This window comes from Brienomyrus brachyistius, chromosome 11 (genome assembly GCF_023856365.1).
Source record: "Brienomyrus brachyistius isolate T26 chromosome 11, BBRACH_0.4, whole genome shotgun sequence".
NCBI classification, from domain to species: Eukaryota; Metazoa; Chordata; class Actinopteri; order Osteoglossiformes; family Mormyridae; genus Brienomyrus; species Brienomyrus brachyistius.
The window spans coordinates 12464419-12475077 of record NC_064543.1 but is presented as its reverse complement, the minus strand read 5'-3'; positions in this window follow the sequence as shown (position 1 = coordinate 12475077).

Below are 10659 nucleotides of genomic sequence, written 5' to 3'. Positions count from 1 at the left end.
CGTGGAAACAATGTATTGGCGAATGTGTATTATAATCAAAGCTAAAGGTGGTCTAACGAAATATTAAAGTGTGACTTTTTTTTGGTCAGGCATTGTGTTTGTACCTGATATAATAATTACAGTTTCATTATCTGTGATAAATAATTAACTCAAATGTTTCATCGCCTGGCATGTGTCATATGATCGTTTTTCCGTTGCAACCACTCTGCCATTTAACAGCACCAAGCATTCAAGGAAATGTTAGGTTTACGAAGCAGTAAGGTGTTGCGGCGGACCTTCTCTTTTGATGAAATATCACAATTGGCACAGGTGACGATTTTTTTTTCTCCATAAAACAAGTTTTTTTAGTGGAATCTGGAAATCTGCCTCAAAAGGAATTAGATTAATGTATTTTTTTGGGTGGAATTTGCCTTTAAAGCCCAGCTTGGCCTCATTTCAGCCTGGACCTTCATATCTCTGTGGTAGCCCGCATTTGAAGCCCGCTGGTCCAGCTGTTTAAAGCTGCATCTGTCACGGGTGGTAAGATGACAGTCGTAATTGATGTTTACTCAAGTCCTGGCCTTTCATGTCGACGTCCTGCACGCGGTGAAACAGTCAGCGCTGAGCCGGGTGACCGCGGTTTGCTACACCCATAAGCACCTAATGAGGAGAAATAAATTCAAATTTGAAATAGCAGGAGCCAAAAAGTAACTAGGATTAACATACTAAGTTTGAGGTCATTACCTTGTCTTCCAGAAAGTATTACTGTATTTTGGTGAAACTTGGAATACAATAAACAACATAGAGTGATGAGGAAATGCGAACTACAATGAGCTCTGTGGATATTAATACTATTTTTTGGGTGGGTTGAGTTACTCCTATAGGACCAAAAGAATCTGTGTGTGTGTGTGTGTGTGTGTGTGTGGGTGTGTGTGTGTGTTTGTGTTTTATTGACTCAATCTTATATTGGAGCCACAAGGGATCATGTGACCATGGCAGTCTCTCTTCCAGTCCCCTGCCCAGACACAGTCTATGGTCACTCGACCATAGTGATTTTATGTAGGTCCCCATTTCACGGGGGTTTACTGTATGCATTTCTAAATTTATTTGTGGCATTTTGGGTTGCTGAGTTGCTCTGCAGCTTAGGACTCGTAAGGCGATTGGTCCAAATCCTGTGTTCAGCAGAGCAATTTTATCGTTGGGTCCTTGAGCGAGGCCCTTGTCCTCCAGGGTCTGAGTCTGCTTTCTCAAACATACATCGCTTTGGATAAGAGCACATGGAAAATAAAGAAATGTAAATAAGAATTTACATAAGAATCTTCTTCAAGCCTGTGTTATATATTCATTGTCTTTCCTTCCTGAAACCTTTTTATTGCCAGATTTGGTTTTGGACTCCAAGGCTAAATGTTTCTTCTTGGCAGCCACAGAGTGTTTTAAAAGCATTCCTGAGATTATAGATAGTGAGAAATTAGTATGGAGCGAGGACAACATTGCCAATCTATTAAACTACGTAAACATTTATGGATTAGCACTCCTGCTGTGTAAATAACACAGCCAAATTAGCCCCTGTTACAGTCAAGTGGCTTTGTGCACAGTGGCAGCGCGGGTAAGTGAGGCACAGCAGCAATACCTTCTTCCTATTTGTCAGCATAAATCTGTCTCGAACGGGGAACCCTGTGTTTATACCTCAGTAACGGTCTCCTTGAGAGAAAAGCTGATCTGGCATGAAGTCAAGGATTCCAGATCAAAGGCAGGCATCTCACTGCAGCCTTGAGAGAGCCGTAGATCTCACTGAATTCGCGTTAGTGGTGTCTCTGCAAGACTATGAAACACCAGAGGTATGGACTTGGGCAGTAAGTAGTCTGATCATGCGTTAGCAACCTCCCTGCTAATGTCATAGCATTAACACTGAAATAGCCAGCTAGCTGAGAATGAAATGGCCCGAAGCAAAGAGGTCCTATGGTGTTTTGCTAAAGGTTCATGCAAAACTTCAAATCCAGGCTATATAAACCTGAGAATAATACAAATGGATATTTTTGTCAAGAGTGGTTGATAGTTACAAGTAGCAGGCAGTAAAGTGTAAGGGTTAGGATGACTTTATATATTTTCCATAAAAACTCAAACATTAGAAACATATATGTACATTTTAACTTGTGGCATCTTTATCGTGGAGCTCTTAAATTCTTACAGATGTGTCTCATTTTGGACGTTAGAGGCACTAGTGCTGGGGGGGGAGTTACTTTAGAGTCCTGGCTAATCTGATGAGTGAAGTGAGTGTGGAAGTTTGCACTCAGGTGGTTCACATGGATGTGTCATTCAAAGGTAATGCTCAGAGGTGCCTCGAAGGTTATGGAGAGTAAGGATACTGTCTTCCAGTGTACCAGTGAACTGCTCCCTGTACGCCCCCCCACCCTCCCCCACCCAACCCCCTGAACCCACACAATAAGCCCAGTAGAGGCCCCGGGAAGCATTTTGTGTGAAATTCTTCAATTCTAATCAGCTGAGCTCTGAAACATTTTCCCAGGCAAAAGTGGCCAGAAGAATGCCTACCCTTCAGAGGGATGACATCATCAACTTGACAGGTCTCCACAAATGCACACCCCCACATCACCACCAACATCCCAACCACCCCCTCTGCTGTTGGTTCCAAGTCGCGACACAAAGAGACCCAATTCCATTCCTGCTGAGACAAGGCCGCCACTCAGACAAGCTCCACACAACATAATGCTTCATTAGGTGTAAGAATTGATCTATTGTATGAGCGTTTCGATTTTCCTGATGCTCTGCTGCGGACTCTGAATAAAGGCTTCAGTTCTGGTGGGATATCTTCCAACGTTGCCCCCCCCCCCCTGTTGTATTGTGGCATTTCTTGGAACAGGCAATTTTTTGTGGTTCTGCATCTGATCTTCATAAATGGGATGTATATGCATTTTACAAAACTGCTCATCCAGTTTCTCAGTCAGCCTGGAGTGCATCTCAGGAAGCACAGGGCATGATGCAGGAAGGCCTTGCACGGGATCGCCGCTTCATGTCGAGTCATGTTTTTATTTCGCTTCAGAATGCAATGGTTGGACTTATTCAGTGCTTGATTCTATCTTTAATATACCTACATTTTTCCTTGTTTCCGATGGCAGTTTACATGCAAAGATACACAAGTAACTGGGAATTTAATATATGCATTTGACTTGCACATTATGTCATAATTGTTCATTGCATGTGATGTATTATATGAACGAACGTTACATTTATATAGCACTTTACAGAACCAATGGGGAGCCACTTGAACTGCCACCACTACGTAGCTGGATGATGTGACGACAGACATTTGGTACCAGTACACTCACCATACAGTAGCTAAGGTGGTGGTGGGGCTAGAGAGAATGCACCGGAAAGGGGATGCTCAGGAGGCCAGATTTGATAGGGCCACACTGGCAATTTTAGCCAGGACATCAGAGTACCACCCCTACTCTTTCACAGGATGCCCAGGGGTCTTTAATGACGTCAGAGAGCCTCAGTTTTACGTCCCATCCAAAGGATGGCACCATTGTTATTTATCACTGCACTGCGATTCATACAAACCACAAGGATGGGCTCCCTGCTTTGGCCACACCTACATCTTCCAGCCAATTCCAGCAGGCCCAGACCTACTTGGCTTCAGGTGGATTGCCTAGTCTGAGCTGCAGGTGCTATGGCTGCTGTAAGAATGTGTGCTGTACGTAGTCTGCCTGTATCAGTTTTGCTCTAATTCAGTTTGCACAGACTGCTGTATTATCACATACATCGCATTTCTTCCTCTCTGTTGTGTGTCTTGTATTTATTTCATATCTAAGTTATGCCCTAATTATTAGTTAGTCCATTGTCTTGGTGTCTACAAAAGTATCGAGCTCTGTCAGCAAAACATTCCACCAGTCCTGTTCATGTGACAATAAAAATTCTGACTGAGAATAACACACATATGGTACTAGTTTTGCTAGCATTTGTGCCCCAACTGACTCGTCGCAAATATGAAAGTGTTTACTTTGCAAATTCTGACTGCAAACCTGGTCTCTGACTACACATATCTACACGGAGTATTACTGTTTTCCTTCACTGTGGCTGATTCCTAATGACAGGAAAGAGGAAATGCAGGAATTATACATATACAAACAAGCGAAGGGCCCCACCACTCGCGACTCCCTCCTGGGATGACACAGGCAGGAGCAAAGGTTGTACGTGGGGGTGGTAAATGCTCTGAATTGGCTTTGGTTTGTCCCATGGAGATGAAGTATGGGTGGTCTGCTCTGGGATGGTTGAAGCTGAAGACCTGATTTTCATTAGTGATGACTTCATTGCAGGATGTTGGATGCTGAATGCTAATTCCTGATTATGGCACAATAGCAGTTTTTTCTATTCTATGCTTCAGACATCCTGTATTGCTTTCAGAGTTGGATAATTCAGGTCCAGGGAGTAAAAGTCCAGACAGCTGGATACTCTCCTGGTTGGTTGAAACAAAATCTTGATCTGGACTTTTACTCTTTGGACCTGAATTACCCAACTCTGATTGCTATATCATGTTATCATAGTTACAGGTACGTTATGTTATAATCCTGAATCACGCAGATGACAATCAAAATAGAGGGATTGACCACAAACGAAAAGAGTCAATTGTGGTCTTTGGAGTCAGTTTTCATCCTTCTTTGGTAGCATGTTTATCCATGCTTGAGGTGAACTGTCCCAACGCAATACTCATACCGAAACCTTACAGGTGATGTGCAGACAACGATGTCACGACCATAAGGAGGGAACTGTTAGACTGTAACTCCAGCGTCATCCCTTGTCTGCTACCTTGAGTCCAGCTTTCCATTGTCCATGGTGAACCCGAATGGATCCTGCATTTCTGCTCTGCTTCGTCATGGTGCCGTGGAATCGCTTCAAAATACCTGAATCACATTTGTACAACGTGCTGAAAGTGTGACAAAATATACAGTTTATTATACATACATAATATTATTTTAATATACAGTTTATTAGCTGACAAATCTGCCTTTAAAGCATTTTAAAAAAGTTTGCTTTAACTGGGCTTTTAGTTTTATAGTCATGATAAATTCATTTTTAGCACATTTTTTATTTTAACACTATTAAAACATACCTGCTTTAGTATTTAAGATATGTGTAATTCAATAAAAATTATTTAATGACTTAATTAAATATAAATGTATTTAATAAAAGGTATGCAAATGCATTTAAAAAATCATTTTTAAAACACTGATCTTTAAGTCATTTGCTTTTGTGAGCATACGTTTAACTACTTGATGGAACTGGGGAAGATTTCCTTGTAAAATAGTTAAAAATGAATAATGACTTTTACAGGTAATATGTCCCACCTGTGCAGCTGACATGACTGAGCCGTCATGTATCTCTGTAGTATTAGGATAATATATTTTAATACAGTCTGCAGGCGTTAGCTGTCACATGATCTTAAAGTCTGTACTTTTCTTCATTCCTTTTTACAGACACTTGTCCACCCAGGAATGCTTGGCACACAAAAACATACACACACCTGTACTGTCTTTGCATTCTGTCTGTTTTGTACTAAATGTACGTTCCTATATACTCTACCTTGCTGTTCTATGCACCAGAATTAATGTACTCCAATCTAATCTAATCTAATCTAATCTAATCTAATCTTGTGATACACGTGCCTGGGTTTCCTATGCTGAAGAGTACAGGCTGTATATGACAGGACAGGAAGTCAAATCAAATCAAATCAAATTGATTTTTATTGTCACATCACTATAATGTGTGAACTTCTGAGTAATTGTCTTGGGTCTAGAGTTCCCCATTAACAGTGCAATACACTAATTAAATCCAAACTGCACATAAAACAACTGTATGATTGCATAATAGTATGTACTATACGTGCACAAAAAATCAGTACGATATACAATACAATACAATACACACAGTACATAATGCAGTGCACCATGCAGTGTCCAAATGCGTTCTAATGGTGAAATGGAGAGTGGAAGTGGTGCACTGGGAGTGACTGATATTAGCTAGAGTTCAGCATCCTGGTCAACTGGTGGAGGAAACTGTCCCGGAGCCTGCTGGTCCAGCTTGTGATGCCGTGGTACCGTCCGCCTGACAGTAGCGGGGCGAGTAGAGCATGGGTGGGGTCACTGCTGATTTTCTGAAGTGAAGGCAGGCTCATTCCAGGCTGCTGCTCTGTCCATCCTCTTCTGCCCCTCTGACCTCCTGGAAAAGGGTCCTCTTCAGTCTTCAGGTTCTTCCTTACTGCTCACACTCCTTCCCCCTCTTTGGGGGTGCTGGGTTAGGAGCCTGTACCTGGCATTGGCAGGCTGCTGGTTTGAATCCTCGGGCTGGCAGAACGAGTTCGCCATTGAGCCTTTCAGGAAGGCCATTAACCTTAATCGTTCCAGGGACTGGTGAACCCTGCGCTTCTCAATCGTACATCACTTTAGTTAAAAGTATCAGATAAATAAATAAAATGTAAAAGTCTTTGTGCTCTCCCACACTGCTGTTTGTTAAATGTTACAATGTCATTTTCTGAGAGTCACACTATAATTGTGTCCTTATAAATTGAATCACACCTTGTATTAATGTAACCTAACTGTTCCTTAACAAATATACAATTATCTAAGATATTTATTTATCATTGTATTTTATTAGATAATAAATGTTTATAAATTAAATCACCTACTTGAAAAGATGAAAATGATTCTTCATTTTTGGATTTTAAAGAACGACCCAAGGCGTTTTTTTTTTTTTTTTTGTGAGATGATGTGTAAAGAAAAATGTGACAAGAATCAAAGGGTTTTCCGCAGAAGTCTCTGTCTTTTTTAGTTGGGTGGGGGGTTCTGCTCATTTGCTATTCACATTAGCATTCTATTGTACACGTATCTCCGTCAGTGCACAATATGGGGCCCAAAGGTTGAAACATCCCACTCCTGAGTGCAAGCAGGACCCCAGGTGGTAAAGTGCGTGTGTGTGTGAGGGGGGGCAGCTTCAGCTTCTGAATCTCTGATGATGCGCGGAAGGTTTACTGCACGGTCCCCTGGGGACACCCCCTCTCCCTGCCCCCCCCCACCCCCATCCAGCCTTTGAAGCTCTTGTCCTCATGGCTTCTCTTATCTCTGGAAAGGATTATTTTCCCTCCTCTTTCTTTCCTCTCTCCTCTTTCCTCCTCCCATATCTTCCTCCCTCGCTCCAGGTTGCAGTTTTTCACCCCTCCCTACCTGACTCCCCGATTCCACCCTCTCATTTTTGCTTCCTTGCCACCATCAACTCCCCCCCCCTCCTGTGTCCTCGGCCACCACTCCCTCCCACCTCTCCATCATTTCATTTCAGACACCCTTTGCGGCCCCTGCCAACACTGACCCTCTCCCCTGCCCCTTTCCTCCATCTCCCCCTCTTTCTCTCCCTCCAAGCACATGACGGGCCGGATAATTAATGAGCATCTTAAAACCTCTCTCTCTATTAGCTTTCCATTAGGGAACTGGGCAGGCCTGTCATTTTGGACAAAAACACACTGCTCCACCATTTTGATCCCCACATCAAAGTGCGATGCCTACTGTTTTCGGCTGAATACACTAATTGTGAGTTTCGTTCCGGGAGAAACTCCATCCTGAGTGGTTTAAAAACTGCTGGCAGCAGATGGGAATGAAAATGGGAATGAAAGCAAAATTAAGGGGGCATAAAGCTGTATCTGGACAACATGTTTGGTGCACTAGCGAAAGGAAAAAATATATATTTTGACCTCGAGGTCCCACGTTATCAGGATCTTTGATCACATCTTCCGTACGAATTTCACTTAAAGTGGGCAAATTTGGCAAAGTAAGTAATCAAGCTTAAAGCCCCGTTCCGGGCATTTTTTCAAAAAAGACCTTTATCAGATGAAAAGGAATTTTAAAGTGGGACAGAAGAGTTTTGTACTGTGGGACAATAACAGAATCAGCAATTTTTAATAAAAGCGAAACCATCAAGGGATTCTTCCCTGTCTAAGGTACCGCATACATTATGGTGTGACTGTGCTGTCCTTACAGGCTGCACATGCCTTTTGATCCTCCCATTATGATTAAAAAGGCAGAAACCACATTTTACTGGGCTGTATGTCTGAATTATCATCTGATAAAAACAAAAAAGTGAGCTGTAAGCCTTTTCCTTCAGATTACCAAATACATGACATTCTCTGAATGTGCAAACAGTTTGCATCGATGGTAACTGCTTGTAATTTTTATAGCTTGAATTTTATGACAAACATAAAAGCTGTCTGATGATTAATGGATTCTCTCTTTAGTTAATTTTTTGGCAAACCTAATATACATTTGTTGTATTAATTGACCCGATGTCATTTTTAACACTTGCCGATTCATTTAATTTTACTGTCCTTCTTGACAGTTGAGTTGCCAGTGATGACTGTTACCTGAGTTTGTGGGCGGAATGAGATTGTAGGAAGCTGCCTGGTTTAATCGGTCGGCTTATGTTGCTTTTCCGCGTTCGCCAAGAACTGAGCCGTACCTGAGCCGTACAGTAAAGAGACGCCTTTCCGTTGCAAATCATGACAGCCGTAGCTGCGCTGATATGGTTGTGTCACTACCATCTGATCGGTCAAAATGCAGGGCGATACAGCTTTTTAATTGTATTATTTGAAGGGAAAAAGGACATATTCATTATTAGTAGTATTGCACATCGTGATGTATTGATACATTCCCGAAAACTCTGGACTTGAACATTTCCAAACTCCTACTTAAAAAAGTACAGTAAAATAACTGAAAGCAATGGATTCAAAATGCAAATTTACACAAGCTAATGCTAATTTTCTTAGCATTTGATGCTAACATAAAACTGAGATTCATATACAGTCGTGCTAGCGGAAATTAGCACATAGTAAATCACGATGTACAGTATAAACAGTAAATAAGCATCTCTTCGCTTTTCCGCCACTGCCACTCTCACCATTACTAAGGTGACCATTCTGTAGTGGAAAATCGAAGTGAGTCGGATCCGCGCCGTACCTATCGTCTCTTCACGGTCCAGGTCAGGTACAGCCTGATTCCTGTATGCCATTGGAAAAATGCCATTATATTTGAATGGTCAAGTTGCAGGATTTTGTTTCTATGGTAATTTTTTTGTCTGTTTGCTTTTGTGTGCATGTTTATGTTTCTTAGTAAATATTGTTTGGGTTATTCTTTAGTCCAATGTGACTTTTTAAACAGATTTACATGCTACTGCAATTGCAAGGTAGCTTAAAAAATGGTAACCGTTAGGTGACTGTTAGGGATGATCCCCAGGAACTGATTTCAGGGACTCCAACATCACCCATCCATTACCGTACCTACTGCACTACCTGCTCCCAAGTACCTCTTCAATGATAACTAAAGCAGCCATTGAGCTCCCCCCCCCCCCCCAAGCACAATCCTCCCCATTCCGGGTAAAGGGGGGGAAAAAAAAACCCATAATCCACCTCTGCGGAACCGCCATTGGACACGCCACATACTGTGCCGCCACAATGCGCCAGGGCGCAGATGACCCGGGGGAAATGGCAGCGAATTCTGCCCGGCGATCCACATCTGCCCTTTACAACGTCTTCCTCCTTTATCCGCTCAGAAAAGGCAACAGTCACATGTTTCTGCTTAAAACACCCGGCAGCTGCTCTTTCTGTCTTGTTTCAGACACCCTTGGAGGCCCCTGCCAACATTGTTCCAAGGACATAAACACAGGCGAGCTTCATGCCCACCCCCCCCGTAATCATTATGGAGGGGGGAGTGGTCCTCAGCTGAATGCCGTCTTTGTGAGTCTCTGGGGGCAAGGCTGCCTCTTTGTGTGCCTCAGAGTTTTCCCCCGTAGCTTGCCTCCTATGACAGATGTCTTGTAGGCCACTAGATAAACAGGTAAAACGGTCAGTTGGCGCGTTGCTCACAACTTGACATAACATCGTATGGCTCCTCGATGCGTAAATTCCAATTACTCGGTATAACGGTCGTTTTTTTTTTTTTTGCCCTTCCATAACACGGAGACGTCTTCTGGTCTGTCAACGCTGAAGAGTGACAGGAGAAGTACTTCCTTTGCGAATGCAGCCTCTCGTCAGCGATAAGGACACTTGGAGTCAGTGATTTTGGCTTTTTTTTGTCATTGGGAGAGGGAGGGATATTTCAAGCATGAGATCCTTTAAATGCAGCGAGGGCCTGCTGCAAATTTGTCTATCCGCTGACTTCTTCAAAGCACAGGAAGTGTGTCGAAAAGCCAGGCCACTTTTTTTTTTTTTTTACTTTTCCCAGCAATACGGGCAGACGGCAATAATAACAAACTCATCTGTGAGACTGTAGCTGGGAAGTTCAAAGGGGTGCCTGGTTTCTTCTGGTACGACATGTGATGATACGTTCAGGATGTGGAAACCACTGTTCAACCAGGAATGTGCTCGGAGGTCTGAGGCATGCGGATGCCTTTGTGCCTGAGTTCACTGGAGAACCCTCTGGCCTTCACGTTAAAGCTCTCAAAATACTGCCAACCAAACTATCCTGGAGTAAATCCACATTGTAGATTATGTAACGTTATTATAATATTATGTCATTTGTATGTCTCCATGCACTCCCTGCATCTCTAAATACCCACCCCTTTCTCCATCATTTATGTTTAATTGATTAATTGTTTTAGAGGCTTCATTTGAATATTGTATAGAGG